The 23616-nt window shown below is 35.2% G+C and overlaps 1 long non-coding RNA gene across 1 annotated transcript; it reads right to left on the reverse strand.

Moving 5' to 3' along the window:
- Window positions 1-5066: 5066 nt before the first annotated feature.
- On the reverse strand, window positions 5067-23369 carry LOC309665937. The gene is made up of 2 exons (XR_014266790.1): window positions 8444-23369; window positions 5067-8120 (listed from the first exon to the last, which is right to left on the reverse strand). It is a non-coding gene; the product is annotated as an uncharacterized lncRNA (long non-coding RNA).
- Between the last annotated feature and the right edge of the window lie 247 nt (window positions 23370-23616).

The following is a 23616-nucleotide window of genomic DNA, read 5'->3' on the forward strand; positions in this document are numbered from 1 at the left end:
CTCCCTCTCTCTCTCCCCTCTAGACTGAAGTTGAGCTTCAGTCCCAGCCTAACTTACTCAAAGCCAGATATTGTTATGACATACATTGCTATGTTTTTCTCAGTATTACTCTCAGTAATCTGTTTTAATATTCCAATAAATTATGTGAAGCATACCAATAAATATAATTTATCAAAGGATGAGCATAAAATATTGGAATGACAATTCCAGAGATGTTAACTCTTTTTGATCGTTTTATTTTCACTACTTTCATGTACTACAGGCAACACTAGTTTAGTTGAGCCTCGTTAGGAAGCATTTTTTATATAGTTTTTATGTGCTTTTCAATTTTTTTTCTAAAACACATTAGCTTCTTACTATAGACAATGGCAAACACTATTCGGAAATAAAAATGATAAAAGACAGGTCAAGTCTTATTTGGAATAGTACAGTTGTAATGAAAACCTACACACACACACACACACACACAGAGCTTATATTTTAGCTCGTTTTGAAACAAGTTGATTTTTCCATGCCAGCAAGCAAAGTTGAACAGTCCTATAGTGCCTACTGTAATCAAATCAGGCTTGAGTCAGAAGTGAAAATCAATCTAGGTTTCACCTCCTCCTAAATGGTTTTCTAAGCAACAGACACTCTGAAATAAAGAATCTGTCAGAAGGAGCTGGCAAAAAATTATAGAATACAATTCTGAAACCCACACAGTTTCTTTGTCACAGTTACTTTTAACCATAATGTTTGGCTGGCTGGGGGCCTAACAAGGGATGTTAGAGAGGCCTCCCAGGGTCATTTTTTGATGACGTGGCACTGAAATTGTTTTGCGAACTGTGATAATCATTACTACTGCTCCTGAGTGGCAGTGTTTTCCTTAGAGAACCCTCTCCCAAACAGGCATGTGGTGCATTTCATGCGCGCCTAGCATAGCTAATGCCCTCAGTAGTAATGGATGTCTTGGGTCACTGTTTTCTACACTGTGATTACCCTTTCCCCTGACTATGTAGGCTAAATGGCATTGCTGTAATTATGATTGCTGCAACCCAGAATTGGAATCACATCACAGAACTAAAAGCCCATCATGACAACCACACAGCGAGTGCTCTTTTTTCTCATGATCGTACAATTTACTGTTCTGTATTTAAAGCTTGGTTTTGCGCTTCTGTCACTTGATGGCAACAAGTGAATGAATCATTGGCGTTATTAAAAGAGAAGAGTATTTAAAAGGTTGAATGTTATAAGAAGCAAAAGAAACTGAAAAGAATGTTGCCAATACTGAGTTTTGCTAGGAACATAGTCATTCCTTTTTAAAAAGGAACATTTTCTCATAATAGTTTGGGGAAACCATGTCAATTCCTGGACTCCACCCGTAGAAGTTCTGCCTCAGCCTGGGGTAGTGCATAGGAATCTTAACCTAGGACTAACCAAAGGCTTCTTAAACTTGATGCAAATAAAGAGGATCCATAAAGAAGTGAATGTGATAAACAGCTGAATGTGATGAACTTGGTCTTTGAACCATACTTTTGAAAGCAGAGTTCTAAGGTTTAAAGGTAGGCTGATATGATAAAATAATCATGAAACACTCTATTTAATCCATCTTCACCAGGATAGATGATTAGGTAGAAGTCCAGGACTGTCACACTTCTCAGAATTAAGGAATATAAATTTAACACTATGCATTCATTGTACCTTCTGGAGACTGAAGACACTGGATGGATTCAGGTACAGTGGCCGAGAAGAAGCTAACCCTTTGGCTTCTCCATGTGTGCTCAGAGCATTCAAATGCTTTCTCAAACCCTAGGCTTTTTGCCTCATACCTCACTCCATTTCCTACCCCTGCCATGTGTACTGGAGCTCTAAATCACAATTGTGCTTCTGCCTTAGCTTTCATGCCTGAGTTCTTTTTGGATTTTTTACATTTAGACCAACATTTTCCTAGAATTGGTGCCCTCCCTAATTTTTGTCAGTCTCTCTCTATTCCCTCTGGGATCACCTGGATAGGATCCTGAGTGTCTCATTTCTTCCAGAGTAAAGAAATTGTTCTCCCCGCCTAGTCTACATTTTGTTAAGTCCACCTGGAATTATGTGATCTTAGTACTCTTTTTTTTAAAATTCCGTACTGGATGCCCAGAATACCTCCCCTCAGGACTAGTGTCTGTCTCTTGATAAGCTTAGTCCCAAAGCCCTGACCCAAATGCTGCTAATCTGGTTCTTTCGACCCAGTAAATCTGAGATTCACAATGTCTTAAAATAATACACTTTGTCAAAGAAGGCCACTAAATTTGCTGGAACAGCTGAAGACAGATCATCCTCCCTAATTCACTCATCTGGCCAAATCATGGTAAACTCTCAATATCAAGCACTTAAAAGAGAAAAGAAACCTTTTTATTAGGCATGAGGGATAAAATAAATTGGAAGTAATAGCAAGCATTTGTCAGTTGTATTTTTCTAGTACTGGATCCAGAGAAGACTATGAAAATAAAGGCATTTTAGCCTCTAAAGTGATGGGGCTAGAAAAAGTATCAGCATTGCATTGGGGTCTCTGTCTTTAATGACCTAGTAAAGATGAAAATGTCCATTTACGACTATGTCAATAACTTATAGACATCCCTGAGCATAGCTCAAGGTCTTTTTTTTAAAAAAATCTTTTTGTTTTATATTGGAGTTTAGCCAATTAACAATGTTGTGATAGTTCCAGGTGCACAGCAAAGAGACTCAGCCATACATATACATGTGTCAATTTTCCCCCAGACCCCCCTCCCATCCAGGCTGCCACATAACATTGTAGCTCAAGGTCTTATAGAATTATGTCTTCTCTTGACAAGTAGAGCAAGATCTGCTTCTCTCTGGCCCATCTATGCCAAAGCTATAACATCTGAAATTATTTCTCATTTCCTCTTTAGAGCCATTCAGAGAAAGTAAGACATTCAGCTTTAGTGGATCAACTGCTTTACCTTCCTTGCAAAGATACCATTTTTCTAACACTAGGATTATATGGTGTAAAGTAGGGGTTGAGATTCATTTTATTCCTTGTGGATATTCCAGCACCATTTGCTAAAAAGATTTTTCTTTCCCCACGGAATGATTCAGCTCCTTTGTTGAAAATCAACAAAAAATCTAGATTCACTTATATAGTTTCACTGTATAAGTGAAACTATTTCTGAACTCTTCTGTTCCACTGATCTGTCATTCCTTATGCCAGTACTATGCTATATTGATTACTCTAACTTAATAGGTTATTTCTGAATTCAGTTCATATAAGCCTTCCAAGCTTTTTTTTTTTTTTTTCATTTTCAGGATTCTAGGTCTTTTGTATTTGCATATGCATTTCAGAATCAGCTTGTCAAATTCAAAGGAAGGAAGGGAGGGAGGAAGGGCAGGAGAAAAAGAAAGAGAGACAGAGAGAGAGAAAAAAAGAAAGGAAGGAAGGAAGGAAGAAAGGAAGAAAGGAAGAGAGAAAGAAAGAAAGGAAAAGAAAGGAAAAAAGAGAAAGAAAGAAAGAATGAAAGGAGCCTGTTAGAATAATAACTGGGAATGTGTTGAGTTTATAAATTAATTTGGTGAAAACTGACATCTTTTTAACATTGGGTCATCCAACAAATACTCTTGTATTGTTTTACTTCCATTGCTTAGGTGCTGTTTAATGTCTCTAAGCAATGTTTTCAGTGTTGAGGATTTATATGACTTTTGTCAAATTTATATCTACATATTTTAATATTTATTGCCTCCTCAATAATTAGAATTATTTTAAAATTTCATTTCCAATTATTTGTCGTTGTATAAAACATGCAATTGATTTTTAAAAAAATTAAACTTCTACTCTGAGAACCTGTTAAATTTATTCTTAGTTCTGATCATTTTTGGAAGATTACTTAGGATATTCTGCATACAAAATCGTGCCACATACAAATAGAGAAACTTTCCTTCATGTCTATCTTTATATTTTTATTTTCTTTTTCTAGATTCATTTCTATGTCTAGGCTCACCAGTATAACACTTAATAGGAGAGGTAAGAGAGAGCATCTTTGCCTTGTTTCTAATCTTAGGAGGAAAATAATCAACATTTCACAATTTGGTATGATGCTACCTATACATTAGTCATAAATGCCCTTGAACAGATTGAAAACTCCTTTTATTACTACTTTTTAGAAATTTTTGAATAGGTCTTAAAGCTTGTCAAATGTTTTTACTATATCTGTTGACATGATCATTGATTATTTCTCCTTGAATTCTAAGATGGTGCATTACATTGATTGATTTTCAGTGTTAAATTAAACTAGCATTTCTGAGATAATTTAAATATATTTTGTTAAACGTTTGTGCAGCATTTATGTACATGAAAAATACTGGTGAGTAATTGTCTTTGTAATTTTTTTGGGGGGCGGGGGTGTTGTTCTTAGGATTATGCTGTCCTCATAAAGCAAGTTGGAATGTACTCATCCCTTCCTTATTTTCTGATAGACTACTGGAAACCATTATTTCCTTAAATATTTTATAGAATTCCACAGTAAACCATGTAGGTCTGGATTCTTCTTTCTGGAAAAGTCTTTGATAGTGAGTTCAAGTTCCTTAAAACACATAGTTTCCTAACCTATCAAATAGGGATAAAAATAGTACCTCTTTAGTGGGATTTTACTCAAAATTAGTTGGTTTGATACTTGTAAAACTCCTAGAGTAGCATCTGGCACATAGAAAGGGATCAAGAGATGTCTGTTAAATAAGGTTTCTGTTAACATTTTAATGATTTCCATTAAAATGTTTTATGCATATAATACTTAAAAGAAAATTTAGGTTATAACATATATGGATTGATATATTTTTAAGATACTGTATTTTCTCATATCATTAGTTCTTTGTAATTATATTATATATAATTTTTCATACAGATATCCCCATAATACACTAAAGTATTATCCCTTACTTGGAGAGTTATATCCTATCCAGTGCTTATTTTTAAATAAAGTATTAATATGAAATTCCTGGGTTAGAAGCCTTGAACATACTTACATTCTTTGCATTAGCTATCAAATTGCTTTCCAAAAGATTGCCCCTTTACCAAAATTTTTAACTGTACATTCGTTCCGACACCAGATTCTACTATAATTCCCACTGTTGCCTATTTCTTTGGTAAACTAAAACATTTTTTGCTTTTAAAATTGCTAAAAGTGAGTTATGTTGAACATTTTTCTCATTACTTTTGTTGTGAATTATTTTCTCATTTAATTTGCCCATTTTTATATTTATTAGGAATTTTGTCCACGTCTTTTGTCCATCTTTTACTACAATGTTAGAGTTTTTATATGTTGATTTTTTAAATCTTAATTTATCATTTCCCTTTGGTTTTGTTACCTTTTTTTTTTGACATACCAAATGTACCCTTTCCCAGGTTTACGTGTCAAAGCATTTAATAATTAATTTGCGATTTCTTTCTTTTCTGTTTATACAATTGTTGAAAATCCTTTTTAAATCCAATATTCAATTTTCTTCTACATTTTACTACATACTGATTTTTTTGTCTTATAATTATTCAGTCCACTCAAATTTATTTTGATTTATGATTAAAAAAACATGAAACATTTTATTATCTTCACTTAATAGGTGAGGATACTGATTCCCAGAAGGATTACCTGATGTAGCCAGAATTACACAGCTAGTAAGTAGTAGAGTTGGGATTTTAACATCTAATTCTCCTGTTCTAAAGTCCATGCCTAAACTTAGAACAAACATATTGCCAAATCACCCTTTGTTTTTAGTTCACTTTCTCAATGTAAACTTTTAAGTGAACATATAAAGATACGTGCATGCTCTAAAATATATTTATTTTCAATTTATTAATAGATTATACATCTGTGAAACAGACTATCATAGGGCCCACTCAGAAGGGCATGGAGGGCGTTATAAGGTCAAATGCCTTCAGGACCAATTAGAAAATGTTACATGTGAAGTGCAGTGCCATAAAACTGGTTAAACTTATGGTAAAATAGAGAGGTCCTGTTTTTTCCCTAAGGGTGTAAAAAAAAATTTTTTTAAACACTTGGTGTTCATACCAAGAAAGTCTGCAGAATGACACTCCAGGGCACCTTTAGCTCCTTACCTGAATGTCTACCAATCAAACTATTACATCAGAATCTTTGTCCATTTCCAAGCAGTTCCCTACTTTCAAAGACTCAGACCTCTTAGTCACAAACCCCCAAATCCTATAGATAATATCTGACTCACCCTTCCTGAGAGATTGCTAAAACTGTCATGGTGGTATTCTCCCTTAGGGCAGTGAATTCTAATCAGCTCAGCTTTGTTTTATGTACAGGTTGTCCAGGATGTTTGGGGAGTTTAATACTTTTAAGAAGTTGATATTAAGATAGAAGGTATGAATTTTGGTACATTGTGAGGAAAAACTCTTTTGCTCAATTCCAAGATTTTTCCCTCTGGCCCACTGCATACATGGTTTATATCTGGCTGAGAGTAATAGGCAATTACCAATACCCTGAAAATGCACACTGACAGTCTGAAGAGGGAAGAGGGAGAGCGTTTTTTCCATGGTCATCCTGAAACCTATGTGGAGCTTGCAGTCAGTAGCTGAGTTTTCTCATCAGGTAGATTATTTGTGCCCTTGAATAACTACATAAAATGTTTAACCTCATTACTACTCAAGGACATTAAAACTAAGTGCTATGCCATTTTGTATTTGTTTAATTTGTAAAGATAATGCATGAAAATAAAGCAAGCAGCGGTGTGTGTGGGGGGGAGGGGGTTCCTCAGTATGATTAAATGTTAACACAATTCCAGAAGATCAAAGTAGAAGAAAGATGGATGGGCTGACCTTTAAGGATGGATTAACTTAACATAAATATTTTGAATAATAAAATATTTCCAAATATATACTGACAGTGGTGTATCAAGTCAGCAGGAGCCATGTAAAGAAAGCAATCTGTCCCAAAGGGGAGGAATATTTTATCACTGACATTTTTTAGAATTGCTAGCACATGGTGATAAAAGAAAAAAGATCAAAATTTAGTTGGTTTTGAGTTTTGATATCCTTTAAAAATCTCTATGAAAAATAATTCCTTTGGTGTCTGCACTGTGACTAACTGCTCACAACCCCACACCAACACCTTAATATACTACCACTTACTGGTACTTTACAGGTCTCAGTTTTTATAAGAAACACTGAAATCCCTTCATGACTAAATTCCATTTTAGCTAGTAAACTGAAGAAAGGAATAGTCTTCTGTATCAAAAGTCATTATGATTTCCAAATAAGAGGAAGCACCATGTGTGTCATATATTCATGGTTTCAGGTAGGGATTAAACATCACCCATGAGGAAACCATGAGGAAACTGATGATAAATAATCTTTTGGAAAAGAGTTACAACTATCTACCATGTACCAAAACATATCTTCTTTGAGACTTTTTAATTTGTTTCTCTTTCACTTTTAAGAAAGAGATATGTATGGCAGAATCAGCGTAAGACATATCTATTGTTTGGCCTTCCCAGAATAGCTTCTAATAAATAATATTAATTATTGAATTTCTAAATAGTAAATAAAAAGAGATTCAGAGGATTTCACAAGAGAAATAGATTCACAGGAATAGATTATTGGATTTTGGGAACTGAAGTCTTATGCAATAGAGCCCAAGGGTTTGATCATGGTTTTCATGAGGTAAAAATGTCTTTGTTAGTTCTCCCAGAATAAAATTTCCTAGTATATTTCAATTGCTGAGCATAGTTATTACCCTAAGTTTAACATAGGATTCTCAATAAAATAGGCTGTATTAAATTAAAAGACTTATCTTTGATATAGCATAACTCAGTACTCAATAACCTATATTTTTAAAAATAAATCTAATATCAAGTAAATGAAAATGGTCAATGCCTCATGGATTCTATTGATTTTATTATTAATCCTGGTTAATATTTTAAATTTTTTTAAAATTTAGGCCACTTTTTATCTTGTGTAGTTAAAAAAAATGCTATAACATATCAAATGATTGGACAATTTAAGATAATGATGCAAACATTGATTCATAAAAGTATTAACAAATTATGACTGCATGGATACTCAGAAAATAATAATAGGTAAGTAGGTAGCTCGATAGACACACACACATCAGGGATCAACAGGCAAACTATAAACCACTAGTGTCGCTTTTTTTTTTTTTTTTTTTTTTTTTTTTAATTTTATTTATTTATTTATTTATGGCTGTGTTGGGTCTTCGTTTCTGTGCGAGGGCTTTCTCCAGTTACGGCAAGCGGGGGCCACTCTTCATCGCCGTGCGCGGGCCTCTCACCATCGCGGCCTCTCTCGTTGCGGAGCACAGGCTCCAGACGCGCAGGCTCAGTAGTTGTGGCTCACGGGCCCAGTTGCTCCGTGGCATGTGGGATCTTCCCAGACCAGGGCTCGAACCCGTGTCCCCTGCATTAGCAGGCAGACTCTCAACCACTGCACCACCAGGGAAGCCCTAGTGTCGCTTTTTAAAGAAAAAAGATATTTATAAGTTGTCCATGAGTTACTCAATATTGGGTTTGAGTATAGGATTAAAAAAAAAGAAAGTTTGGGTTAGTCATGTACTGTTAATATGACATATAACATTTATTATTTCCGATGTTCCAGTCACTATACTAAGACTCTTTCATGGGTTAATTTAACCAAACGTCTTAATGCACTAAAGAAGGAATATAATTATCTCAATTCCCAGAAAGGTTTCTGTATAAATGACTTGAGAATTTACTACAGAAAGCAGGGATAGTTGAGCTGGCAAAAGGAGAAACCTATTGACAATTAAATTTCTGTGCTGGCCACCTGAATAGCAAACAACATGTACAACTATACAGTGGCCCAAACTTTATTTTTCATGCTTCGTGTGTATACTCAATGCCTGCTTCTCTTTATCAGGATTTGGGTAGAGAGCATAAGACATAAAAGTAATGACTCTTTTCTTTGTAATAACAATGGAAGCACATTTCTAGAGCCTTTTTTTTCTTTTCCTTTTTTTTTTTTTTTTTGGCCTCGTGGCATACGGGATCTTAGCTCCCCGACCAGGGATCAAACCCATGCCCCATGCAGTGGAAGGGCGGATTTTCAACCACTGGACCACCAGGGAATTCAACCTAGAGCCGTTTTTAACTTTAAAGAAGATATTCAAGTGAATCTTTATGAACCCGGATCTCTGCCAAAAGGGATCCTAGATTTGATTAGCTCAGAGGAGTGGAATTAAATTATGATGAAGCATTTCAGCTAGCAGCATTCTCCGGGAAACTAACTGGCAGAGAAAAACTTCCTTTACCATGCTGACTACAAATAGAAATATTCCTCTGCACCCTTTTCTTCAGGTGTGGGCATAAATTCACTTTTGTTAAATATCTAGGCCCACACACAGATGTTTATGTTACTCTTCATTAAAAAAAAAAAAAAAAAAAAAAAAGCACTACTAGATGAAGTTTAAAAATCTGTTAAATATCTACCACAGGGAGAGTAGATAGTATTCATAAGCTCTTCAAAGTTTTCATTTCCTGCTAAAGATACACATATATGTAAATTTTGTTGACTAAGACTCAGTTGAAGTCTGCCAAGAAAACATGTTATTATAATGAAAAAGAAAATGTGCACCATGCCATGCTTTTGAGGAGGGAGAAGATAGACTTTGCTATGTGTCTATAACCACATTTTTCACATTTTTGATACAAGAAGCTGTGAAAAGTGTTGGATAAGCAGTACTCTATACTCTAAAGAGAATTTGTGAAAACTACACAAAGGAATTAAATATAAGTGAAGAGATATCTCTTTCTCCCTCTTTTGTAAACAAAGACTGTCACAAAGAGCATTGCTCGTTGGTTTAGAGAACAGATTTTAAATCCAAACTGTCCGCACTTTTATTCCACTTTTAACACTACCGGCTGGGTGATCCTGGGAAAATTCACTGACTTCTCTGTACACCTCATCTTCCTCATCTTGAAAAATGCAGCAATAATAGCACTAAAATGATAGGATTGTTGTAAGGATTGAGTGAAATAATGTATGTGAAGTTGGAAAATGCTACATAAATATTAGCTATAATAACAATCACAAATATAATTATTTTATTTTTATTATAACTCTCAAACAAAATTCAAAAAACTGCCATTTCAAAGTAGCAGCCTATTTTCATATGCCACAGTTAAATATAAATTCCCTATAAGACAAATATGATGGAAGGAAAAATTAACCATAGCATTTTTCAGTTAGAAATGACAGAAATCCAGCTCAACTAGAGTAACAAGAATGCTGGAGGTACTAATTTAAAAAGCCAATAAGACTCAGTGTGTTATTGCATTCCAAGAAGACTAGATCCAAGAATCCAAGCAAACGCGTTAGGCTCTCTCTCAATCTCTTTCTTTCTCCTCCATTCCCCTCTGCTTAAACCCTTCCCAACTCTTGGCTCTGCTTCTGATATTTTCCCTTTATATCCTTGGCAGGTTTTCTATCGGCTTACTCCAGGAACTTAAAGCTTTAGCCCAGAGTAAGAGGTGCCTCCTTTTGGTGCTGCTTGGGTCACATGTCTACCTCTGGATTAATTAGTTGTGTCCTGGGAAAAGAAGAGGATGGTGTGCTCTAAATAGACCAAAAAGGGTTGTCTCCAAGCAGAAGCAATGTAGACAAGTGTGTTTTTACTGTAAAAGGATGTGGTGATGCCATCACATAAAGGAACAGTGGAAAGCAAAGATGGAATTTACCTATTAGTCAGAGAGCAACATCAACCCGAAATTGTTATATTGAGACCTTGCGGAAGCTGTCAATGGGTACTGATATTGGTATACTTGCATCCCGCTGTAAAAATTAACAACTTTGTTATTTTTTGACACTCAATTTAATTACTGTATTAGACTCGCTTTTTTTTTTTTCTTCTTTTTCTTCTTCTTCTTATATATAGTATTCTAATAATAACCTGGGGAAAATATGTTAGCTGGAAGTATGACATTTTAATAAATATAAATGGAATAAAGAAGGCTTCAATGAACCTGGTGACAAATGTATCTGTACAAGTTTACAGCATATTATGTTTACTAAAAATAAATTACCCTATTAAAAATCTCTACCACTTGGTCCAACTGATAAATCAAACCTAAGGCCACTGTGAAAAGATGATGATTAGACAACTCTTATGGAATTTGCTGGTTTTTAGAAATGTGATTGTCAGCAACAAAATGGTAGTCAGCAGATTAATTCAATGAATATTAATTGGCTATCTAACATGAATAAGACATTATGAGTAAGTTGTCCAAAGAATTCTTCTTTTGGCGTTTTCCAATAGACAGGTTAATCATTAGAATGAAATGGGTCACTTGATTAAATGACAAATTTATCTCCACTGGTTAAGGGGGTGTCAGCTCTGAAGTAATATAATACATGGACATTAATATTAGGGACATATTCATTAAAACACTGGTGATTTCACTTACTAGCCATGTGACAGTAGGCACTAAACTTTAACTTTCTGAATACCACTTTGTCCTTCCATGCAATGGGAGTAATAATACACCCACTTATGTTATTCTGAAGATGAAGTGTGATTGCTGCTTAGCACATGAACTATTTCTTCAATCCCCTCCATTCATGTGCTTAGACTGCAGAGATGTGATTCAGGAGGCCAAGATATAGTGTATTTTGAAATCTTAAGAGCTGATAAAACTTTCTAAAACTCATGTGCTATCTGAAAATACCTTTCTACTTGAATTACATTGTGAGTAATATCTTTTTTAAATAATACCTTTCTATTTGAATTACACTGTAATATTTTTCTTTTTCAATTACCTAGCCAATTCAAATAAATGCAAAAAAATTGTTACTGCAACTGTGATTATAACAGGTGGTCTGGATTGCACCTCCTACATAGTTCTAATTTTAACCAGTACATCTCCAACACCAGCAGTAAAATCCTATTAATTTCATTTTGTTAGCCTTGTAAGATTTCAAAACTGTAACAAACTATCCTGGCTATTCATATGTATTCCTTTTACTGAATTTCCCTGGAAATTGCTAAATATAAAGGCATTGCTTTTCCCATATTTATCTTTATATCAAAATGGATCCACTTACAACTTTGCAAATATGTCACTGAACATATAGTGAAAAATTGCTGAAATGGTAAGACAAACATTTAGAATCTATTTTTCCTTTGCCCTAACACGCATGAGTATTAGCTAGTGATTAATAGTTTCCATGACTAAATCCTGTCTTAACATCAGCTATAAATTCAGTAAGCTAAAACTAATCCTACCAATATAGATAAGAGTAGGCTAAAGAAAACATGGTCTCTATTAAATACTGAGACTTTTTAAACTTTTTTAACCTTAAAACGTAAAGTTAGTTATTAGTTTCGTCTCAATGGTGAATGAGAGAAAGAAGGAGGAAAAAAAGTTACTATCAGGATGAGGAATCCAAATATCCTGAACCCTTGGTGAGTTTCCTGTTACAGCTGCAGTTTCGGTACCCACTCCCCACTCACCCACATCCATAAAGTCCCTGAGAGAAATATGTGTGCAGGGAACAAGTTCAGACAAATGTATACATATTTTTATCATTAATTGAGACTTTGGACCCAGAACTCAATGTAATCTCTAGGCAAGTTGAACTCAACTGAAGTGGAATTAATTGGGCTACTTATTCATAAAGAAGTGAGCCCCAGATCAACTTGCCACATTAGTTGTATGGAATTCCAAGAGAGAAATATCAGGGACAGTGAAGTCTAAGAAAATTTCTCTTTAAAAATTGGAATACAAACACACCATTGCCAAATAAGGAGGACAAATTTTGACTGTTCTGGTTATCACATTAAATTGTTCAGTGCCTAACATGTTGGACCAATACATTTCATGTACTAAACCCATCTCTAGCAATATTTCTCTGTCTTGAGGGTAAAGAGTTTTGAGCATCTAACCGTGAAAATATAATAATAAAAATCGAAGCAAAATTTAAGTCTTTAAGAAGGAGAGCTAGGTCTAAATAGTCAATCAGGTGAAGAATCTTATAAGCTCTTAAATATAAATATAAAATTTTGTATTTCTGTTCTGAAGATTTGCAAATGTTCCTATGAATCTCTGTGGGAATAAATGAGATAATAATGTTTATCCCATAAATGTCTTAATGAATGTTTCTTTGATGTTCCTCCAAAACTTGCTGAAATAGGTCAGGAAAAGATTCTTCTTCAATTTGTTTCACTTCAGTAAAAGACCACACTCTATGCTAGACTAAGAAATTATCCCGATTCCATCCTGCTTGTAAGATTATGTTCATATACAATGGGGACTACAGTGAGGAAAATCCCCTGGCATCCCCCTGGTGGACGTATAGTACGGCCAAGAAATGAACATGTGTTGTTTTAATCCACTGAGATTTTAGAGTTGTTTGTTATTCTGCATAATCTGGCCTATTCTGAGGGATATACAGAGCGATACAAAGAATACAAGGAGAGTGGAGTCCAATTACCCACAAGCTAATGTATTCTGCATTTTTCACTCCACACAAAAATCACCCTATTAACCCCTCATAATAAAACCCTTGAAACTGGAGGGAAATTAAGTTCTCACCAAATATAGAAAAACATCACTTTAGAGCACTTCTTTCTATTCTATTCAAATATAACCAGAGGGATCTCATTAAGATACCAAGTTGGAATGTATTTAGGTTTCTTTGTTAGTATCTGAAGCCAGGGCTTTCTTCATCTGAAATTTATGTAGCTTTTTAAGCGTATCCAAAGTCAGACTACTCAAACTGCACATCTCGAATGTGTTCCAATTTTCCAAAGTTCCATATAGACAAAAGGAAACACAAGAAAATCACCGCACCAGTTTAACACCACCATTTCTAGAAAACACAAACACATCCTGGAATCAACTCTGATTACTGCAGTAGCTTACTGTCTGCAGACTTATTTCACCATTACCGAATATTTTCCCAAGCTAAAATAATGTGTCCCAAAGCCACTTATAATTACCACAATTCTGGGCAGCCTCTTGGCCTACCTTAAGATACCAGGCCTTCAAAAGGAACCCAATTTCAGCATCTTTTTGCTAAAATGATGTGAAACGAGGGAGGAGGAGGACTGAGTACTCTCATGCACTAATATTTTTCTGGTCCCTGGTCTCATAATTTTACGTATAGCTTAGACTCTAGTCTTAAACAACATTGTTATTCTCTGCCACTGATTATAAGGAAGATAGTGTTTTATTTTTGCAAGAAATGGAGAGACAGAAAAAGGAAGGAAACGTCTTCCTGATTTCAATCCTTACTGTATGTCAGTCAAGTCAGGCCGTCTGTCCAAAGTTCATTCCTGTTCATAGAGAGAGAAATTCTAATTATGATCTTACAATGTTCATATCTAGGGAGACAAACAAAAGACATTGCTATTAAAGACGCTTCTAATAGAATAGCACTGAAATATCAGTGGTCATTTCGCTTTTCTCTTTGACTTTATACACACATGCGTGATTACGAGCATATACGTTCACAAACACACACATGTGTGCTCTTGCCTTAGAGTCTAGAATTCATTGCTTATAGAAAGAACCACCTCAACATGAAACAGCATGTGGTTGGAGTATCTCAGCAAGACTGCAGAGAGGCCAGAGGGATCTCTGAATTTAGTCCTACCAGGTATCTCTACTCCATGCTGAATGAAATTACAAAAAGCATTCAGAGAAAGGTAAAGAAGAACACAGTCATGTAATCTAGGGCAGCCAGTCCTATGTCACCCACAAGCATCTAAGCGTCACCAATTAAAAAGCCGGTAAACTTCACACTGGAGTTTTTCAGGTTTTCTGCTAAGGTTCAGAGCTAAATGATTTTTAGAACTAGATCCATACCAGTCTGAGGCAATTGTGAGGGTAAAAATTTTCCCACATGGGGTTTTGACGATTAAATTGTGGTTGCCTCTAACTTCTAAGGGTCCCTTCTGCACATTCTACATGGAAGACTGGCCAATAAGCCTGTAACTGGCCAAGGAACCCTCACAATAAAGAAGGCATGTTTTTTTCACACAAAATTTCCATCTACATTCTACATGTCTACATGTAGACATTCCATCTACATTCACATCCACTTCAATATACAAATTGGTGGCAGACGTTAGTCCTGTCTTCAAGCTGGAGAAAGACAGAGTTGCCCCATATTTCCAATGACCGTCAGATACTAAATAAGAGAAGAAAACATTTGGCAAATGACCAAAGCCTGTCCCATTACAGCTGTTCCCTTTGTGACTCACAGAAAGTTATAAACACAGAATAAACAAATACTAGCTCTTTATCATTCGTTGATATTTTAGCGCCAAATCCCTGTGAGACACATTATTTCTGGTGAACTGGGCTGGACCTGGTTAGCTTCCAAACGTTTTTAATATTAACAGAGTACAACTGATTATTTATTGGCTACAATATCCAAAACTTGTTTTAATCTTGACCTTTTTCACCATATTTTTCCTTACTAAAATGTAAGACAGACAAAAAATCCATTTTTCCAACTCTGATCTAAATTCCTACATTTGATATCGAGACAGTCATTAAGTAGTTTTATCACAATAACAGAAAAGCAGATGAGAGCAATTTATTTTAGCTTGATTACTTGTGAGCAAAATTCTTGAATTTGAAAACATGGTGATTACGTTCCACAGTTCCTCCAAAGACATTTCAGAGACAAAACCATTATTAATATAGAGTAACATCCACTGACAAGATATTTCACTTGATTAAAAAAAAACATTCCTCCCTGCCCCCGAAAAAAGTTTGATTCATTGCCTCTCATATAAGCACACTTAGTATTAGTTTTAAGTTATTCAACTTTCAGAAAGCACTAGACATAAAACATTTTCCTGATAAATTTGAATGGATTCTCACACTGTTCTCATGCATTCACTGTATGAGACACCATAGCCACCCTGATGTACTGTAACATTCAAATTAAGCCAATAAACATATTGTGTTTTTAGTAACTTATAAAAAGATTCACGGCTTATGGTAAATGACTGCATATCTCATGAGGAAGTCCACTGAAGGGAGATTAGTGACAAAATTTCTGATATGGAATTCTGTATTGTGTGTATCTCATATTAAGTCAAAACCAAACTTTGTATTTATTAACAGTACATTTTTTAATCAAAACATTAACTACTCTATGGTAGACTATACTATAAGATTTTAACTAAATATATTATTAATATATACTAATCATTAAAATATAATTAGTAAATATTAACATATTATGTAAATGAGATACATTTATTGTGTGGCATTTATTTTCTCTAAATTCAAACTCATGACAGTTGTTAAAATTGTTTTTACCTGATTCTATTCAATACCAACCCTAGTCTTGGAATATGCTCTGTATCATGTATGTTTGAAAACAGTAAATTTCAAATAGACACAGCTGACGCTATGGAATACGTGTGTACATCCCTGTGTGTGCTGCTGCAAATAGGTGTGTGAAAGAGATATGTATTCATTTGTCTTTATCTAATATCCTCTAGATATTAAAAATAAACCCAAAGTGACTATGGTATTAATTCTCTCCATTATATTGATTTGCTTTATGCAGTTTTTGAATGAAACAGAGTATGTGGTCAATCAACAAGACTGATATTAGCACAGGGGATGCAGCGTATTATATAACAGCCTACTACTGCAATTGTCTGTTTCTCCCTCCACATCACTTGTCATTATGATTGCCATGCCCTGTATTTTAAAATAAAATGGAGCTCTGATAATGATGGCTGAATATGCAAAGGAGGGATGGGGCTGCAGTATTGGAGAGAGGGATGGAAGTATTTAAAAGCTAAGAGGAAACATTTTAAAACTTTCATAACATTAAATTAATATTTTTAGCATTTAATTACAAATTTAAAATCATATAAAAATGATGATTCTTAGGTTTTTAAAGTGATTTTGATATTATTTAACATTAATAATGTACTATGTAACTTTAAGAAGTGGTTAAGAAGAAGCCTGATAAAAACTACCTAAACTAGGGTAGTATATTAATCATGTTTTTTCTTTCCATATTTTCTGATGCTTTGACATCTTAGAGGCCTTTCTGGCCAGGGAGAGACTGTTCCTCCCAAGGCTAGCTAATTCCTAGAGAGAGTAAATCACTCCCCCATAAGTATGCCTTTCATATGCAAACTAATAAAGCCAAAGAAAGCCCAGATCTCCTTTATCTTACTCTCAAACACCAAGCCAATACTCCCCCTGACCTAAGCCACCAAGTACTAGACAACCAGAGACCACTTCTATAGCCCAAAGGCCAATGAAAGTATTAACTACTCAATCCTAAACTTGTTCAAACTTGCCTTACTCTGTCTCAGCTATTCCTTCCTGTGGAAATCAAAAAAAAGTCTCTGGGCCATGCTTTCCTCTGGCTCCTTCTGCCTCCTGACCAACCCCAGTGCTTCCCCATGTGGCCCTGCATGGCGTGGTGGGCTCCCTTCTCTAGGAAACTGTGAGTAATACAGCTTCTTTCAACAGCGTTGGCCTTACTGTGTCATCATTCCGTCACCTCTATAAATTGAGTCCCAAGCACAATCGAAACAGGTAATAATACGACTGTAAATTATGAAAGAAATATAATTTACTGTTCACTTTTGGTCAAATTCTAATACTACTCCAAAATATAATATTTGTTAATGCTCATCTGTTTGTTGTGCTCTGAGCTGTTTTCTCTTTTTGCCAAGCTGTTGCTTGCTGTTCCTATCCTTTCTCTCCCACTTAACCCGTCAATCTACACTTAGTCCATACATTTGCCATTCTCTTTATGCCTTTTTTCTTATATAATTAATTTACACTGTATAATTTACTCAAAACCCATAGTTATTCACCTAGTTTGAGATTTCATGAGGATAAAAATCAAAGTAAAATTTTATTGAGCTTGTTCTGTGTCCTACAAGAAGTCAAAGTCTATATTGTATATTAGTTCTGCAGTGACTTAAAGGAAATCATACTGCAAGAACATAATGATTTCAGTCAACTGGACAAGGGTCTACCTTATTCTTACTGTCTCTGATAGGACAGCCCTGTAAAAGTAACACTCAGGACATAGTTTATGAATCAGAGTTTCACTCTTCTAAGTACTGTGAAGTAAATATTTGGTTTATCTTCTAGGCACTAAAGAACGCTTGAAAGGAATGAGTAATAAGACCTGATTAATATTTAAAGAAACCTAAATATGTGATTTTTTGAAATTTCTCAATAGACGTAAGTAAAATAAGACTATCTATCTTAGAGAAAGAAACACACTGAGCTTAGAGAAAGAAACAGTTATTTCTTAATAAAATGTCACAAAGGTAATTCACTTGGGTCTCAGTAACCTCTATTAATTGAGGGTACATCAAAAGAGTACTAGGATTAATAATGATTATTACAATTAAGCATCAGAAATTCCAGAAGTCCTTCTGCACTGTCAAAAATTACTATTTTCCTAAATAAATAATAACTAAGAATTTGAGAAATATTTACAAATAACTGGGTATTATAGTCTAAATATATTTTAATATTTATTCATGTATATTTTTATAAACTATATTTGATCCCTCTCTGCCATCTTTAGTAATACATGTTGGAAATAATTTGGTCTTCTCTTGATAATACACTGTTAGCATGATGAACATCAACTATTCAATTCTTCTATAAATATAGAAAAAGATATTTATGTGATCAGAAAAATGGCTTGATTACTACTCTTATCACAGTTGTTTCTCATACTTGGAAAATAATTTTCTGCTTTATTATATATATCCATTTGTTAAGATTTTTAATCTCTTTCTCCTATATTGTTTTATTTATTTATTTATAATTGAAATATAGTTGCTGTACATTATTATATAAATTATAGGTATTCAATATAGTGATTCACAAATTTTATAGTTATTTATAGCTATACGCCATTTATAGTTAGTATAAAATATTGGCTATATTCCCCATGTTGTACAATATATGCTTGTAACTTATTTTGTATCTAATTGTACTTCTTACTTCCCTACACCTATAACTCCTCCCCTCTTCCCTCTCCCCACTGGTAACCACTAGTTGTTCTCTCTATCTGTGAGTCTGCTTCTTTTTTGTTATATTCACTAGTTTGTTGTATTTTTTACATTCCACATATAAGTAATATCATACAGTATTTATCTTTGTCTGACTTATTTGACTTAGCATAATGCCTTCCAAGTCCATCCATGTTAATGCAAATAGCAAAATTTCATTCTTTTTTATGGCTGAGTAGTATTCCATTGTATATATACCCCATATCTTCTTTGTTCATTCATCTGTCAATGGACACTTAGGTTGTTTTCTTATCTTGGCAATTGTAAATAATATCGTTATGGACACTGGAGGGCATGTATCTTTTCGAATTACAGTTTTTTTGTTTTTGTTTTTTTCAGGATATATAACCAGGAGTGGACTTGCTGGGTCATATAGTATTAATAGTTCTATTTTTAGTTTTTTTGAGAAACCTCCATACTGTTTTCCACAGTAGCTACGTCAACTTACATTCCCCATCAACAGTGTACCAGGGTTCCTTTTCTCCACATCCTCACCAACATGTTATTTGTGTTCTTTTTGGTAATAGCTATTCTGACAGGTATGAGGTGATATCTCATTGTGGTTTTGATTTGCATTTCCCAGATGATTAGTGATGTTGAGCATCTTTTCATGTGCCTGTTAGCCATCTGCATTCCTCTTTGAAAAAAATGTCTATTTAGTTCTACTGCCCATTTTTTAATCGAGTTTTTTTTTTTTTTGATGTTGAGTTGTATGAGCTGTTTATATATGTTGGATATTAATCCCTTATTGGTCATATCATTTGCAAATATTTTCTTCCATTCAGTGGGTTGTCTTTTCATTTTGTCAATGGTTTCTTTTGCTGTGCAAAAGCATTTAACTTTAATTAGATCTCATTTGTTTATTTCTGGTTTTATTTCCTTTACTTTAGGAGATGGATCCAAACAAATATTACTGCGAATTAACACAAGGAATATTCTGCCTCTGCCTGTGTTTTCCTCTAGGAGTTTTATAGTACCCAGTCTCACATTTAAGTCTAATCCATTTTGAGTTTTTTTTTTTTTTTTTTGGATACGGTGTTAGAGAATGTTCTAATTTCATCCTTTTACACGTAGCTGTCCAGTTTTCCCAGCTCCATTTGTTAGGTTTTTTTTTTTTCATTTGTTAAGTTTTTGACATGTATTATTAGGAATCTTTATATGACTAGCTAGCTAAGCCTAAAGTGGAATCTGTGGGTTTATGGCATTCAAAGGTTTTAAGGACTAAACTACATGAAGAGAATAATGCAATCTGATCTCAAGAATAACTGGAGTCAATAATTCAAACCTAAAAGTTATATCTTGTCTCTTCTACTCTTTGCATATTGACTTTATTCTCTCTTACTATGGTAAACAATGATAGAAACATAGGCACTGACAACTCCAGAATTTTATGTATTCTGGCATCAGTCAAAACATAGATTCTTCCCCAGCATTCTTTAGTCCCAGTCTTAAAGTTCGGGGAACAGGGACATATTAATGTTGCCTGACTAAGGTACCTGCTATGAAACATTCAATGTGATCAGTAGACAGCATCATATAAAAACCCTGTAGCTTCCATGGTGGGGAAGAGGAAGTTAAGAATATCTGAGGGGAAAAAGTGGGTTTTGGGGGAAGAAAATGGTACTAGAGATATAATCAACTGATGTCCACTCTGGGCTGGGGGGAGCTAACTTTTTATCAGTTAGCAAAAGGACTGTTACTATTGACCACTCTGCATACACCTCTTATCTTGTGTATCATGTTGGGAATTAGATGGGGTTTTTTTGCACCCAAGTAATGCCCAAACCCTCTCTGTCAAATTCTTATTCAGAAACATTCATTTGATCTTCAGAATGAACAAGTTTTTTTTAAAGTCACAATAAAGATGAATTATATATGTTTTATATACATTCCATTATGACCATTCAGAGAATGAAATTTAATTTCTTCTTTTACCATTACCCATTCAAACTAGACCTTGGCCTTCCTTGTTCTAAGGAATGGAGGTCATATATAAAAGCAAAGAGAAGGAAGGGATAATTATATTTGGCTTTAGTACTCTAAGAAGTTTAGTATCTGGTAATTTAAGAGGTTTTCAGGCATATTCTGACCATAAAGGAGTTTAGCCTGACAAACCATCTTTAGCATCACTCCCTGCCCAAGGTGACAAAACTGCCCTCTAACATTTTATCATCACTTGGGTCAGTGATAAGTACGTCTAGGCAAAACTCTAGGGAAGTTGGGTTAGACGTCTAACTTTTATTTTTCTTTGGTGGCTTGCAGGCGACAGGAGCAAGAAGCAATGACTGAGACATTCAAGCATACATGCCAAGAAAGGCGAGAAGGCTGAGCGCTAAGAGGGGGTCCCACTTCAGGCTACCGACTTCACTGCTAGAAATGGAGCAGAAGAGAGTGAAGTCCGCTGAGGCCTGCATCCGCTTACTACATGAAGGCAGAAAATGAGTGGAAGAGAAAATCCACTCCCTAACTTTTTAAAAGCACAGTTAGTCATTAGCAATGTGGCTCAGTTTAAGCCTTGATATTTTTTTTTTTTTTTTTTTGGCCACGCTGTGCGGCATGCGGGATCTTAGTTCACCGACCAGGGATCGAACCCATGGCCTCTGCAGTGGGACCATGAAGACCCAACCTCTGGACCGCCAGGGAAGTCCTAAGCCTTGGATTCTTACCAACAGGAAAGAGCAATTCCTCTTTCCTTAAGAAGTGAGAGCTAGGAAGACAATGGAAGAAACATATACAGTTCCCTATAGACCAAATCAAGCCTTAACTCTGCCAAGAGACCCTTTCATCATAATTAATCTACAGCCTCCTTTATCAATGGCTGCACTGTGACAGTATCACTATTATTACGTGTTTCCACTGCCTGTTTTTGCCAGTGTTCTTGCATCTCTTTCCCCCACTAGCTTGAAAACCCTAGAATGAGGAGACTTCTGTTTACAAGCTCCAACTAGGGCTTACAATCCCCACAGTCTTGCCCTAAGTATGCACTCAGATACTGAAGAAATGGAAAGCCAAGGGTTTATTCTAAACATATTTATCAGAGATGAGAAAATATCTCTCATAAGTACATAAATATTTTGAATGCCTTATTATAATTTCTTTTCATTTTCATTTCTCAGAATCTGAGAGACAGTAATGAGAGAAAATTTGCAGAAAATGTCAGAATGATACACTGGGAAAGGTATATACAGCTGTTAACATTTTGCTTGTTTTTACTTGGTTCGTGTAGGTATTAACTACGGAAATGCTTGAAATGAATCTGTTTTATCGTAAGCTTGATTACCTACACATCCCTAAATTATTCTATCACACAAATGACATCTTATACTTAATGAAAGAGGCCACTTATTTAACTGCTGATTATTTCTGAGAAACCGTTTTAACCTACTTCCCTATTAAAATGAAAATGGGGAAAAACATGCTTTCACAAATCTTCAAAGGAATGCATTTCTGCTTTTTATAGAAGGGAGGGTGGGATGAATTTTGCATGCCTTTCCTCCCACACGACAATGTTAGGCCTAGAAATTAGGATATCTAAGTACTAATAAAAAGTTTTTTCTCCTGGATATATACGCTGCCCCAGAGACCACCGGGAGAGTAGTGACGAGACACAGAAGGTCATGCCACCTCAGTCCCTGTGTCAGTTTCCCTGCAGCACTGCATATATAGCCCTGACTTTCCTAGGGAGGTCGTGTTATTGGTGTTCAGAGAAGAACCCCAGAAGTAATTCTCCAAGGAGTAAGACAGATTTCTTTTTTAGGGCAAAATAATAGGTTTTATCCCTTCCTGTAATTCTAAGCATTCTTTGTTTATGCTATTTCTGAGTGTGGTGAAAAGCTATTTAAATATGACTTTAATATTGATAAATTTTCTACTGTCAAATCTAATCCTGAATATCTCTCTTGCTTTGGAAGGAGAATGAAATTATCATCAAAATCTAAGAACTTTCTTGTTACAGGTGGATGGTACAGATTCAGTGTTTGTCATATTTTCTAAAGAAATGAGGTACTTGTTCCCATATCAGTAATTTGTAATCGATATAAAAATTATTCAGATAGTCTCCCTTTTTTCCCCAGTGTGCATTTTATACTTACAGTACATCTTAATTCACACTTGTCATATTTCAAGTACTCAGTTGCCACATGTAGCTTGAGACTACCATATTGGACAGTATAGCTAGTTCTATGGAGTCACAGAAGTCTGTCTAAAGAATGTGTTTGGAATTATACTGGAGTTACGGTTTCTCATAGATTTTGCTTGAACTTGAGGAAAGTAAATTTATCACTTAGGCTTTATTATAAGTTTGGGACCTTTCAAAAATTTTTCCGGGGCTTCCCTGGTGGTGCAATCGTTGAGAGTCTGCCTGCCAATGCAGGGGACACGGGTTCGAGCCCTGGTCTGGGAAGATCCCACATGCCGCAGAGCAACTAGGCCCGTGAGCCACAACTACTGAGCCTGCGCGTCTGGAGCCTGTGCTCCGCAACAAGAGAGGCCGCGAGAGTGAGAGGCCCGCGCACCGCGATGAAGAGTGGCCCCCGCTTGCCACAACTAGAGAAAGCCCTCGCAC

The sequence above is a fragment of the Balaenoptera physalus genome, assembly GCF_965194825.1.
Source record: "Balaenoptera physalus genome assembly, chromosome: 8".
NCBI classification, from domain to species: Eukaryota; Metazoa; Chordata; class Mammalia; order Artiodactyla; family Balaenopteridae; genus Balaenoptera; species Balaenoptera physalus.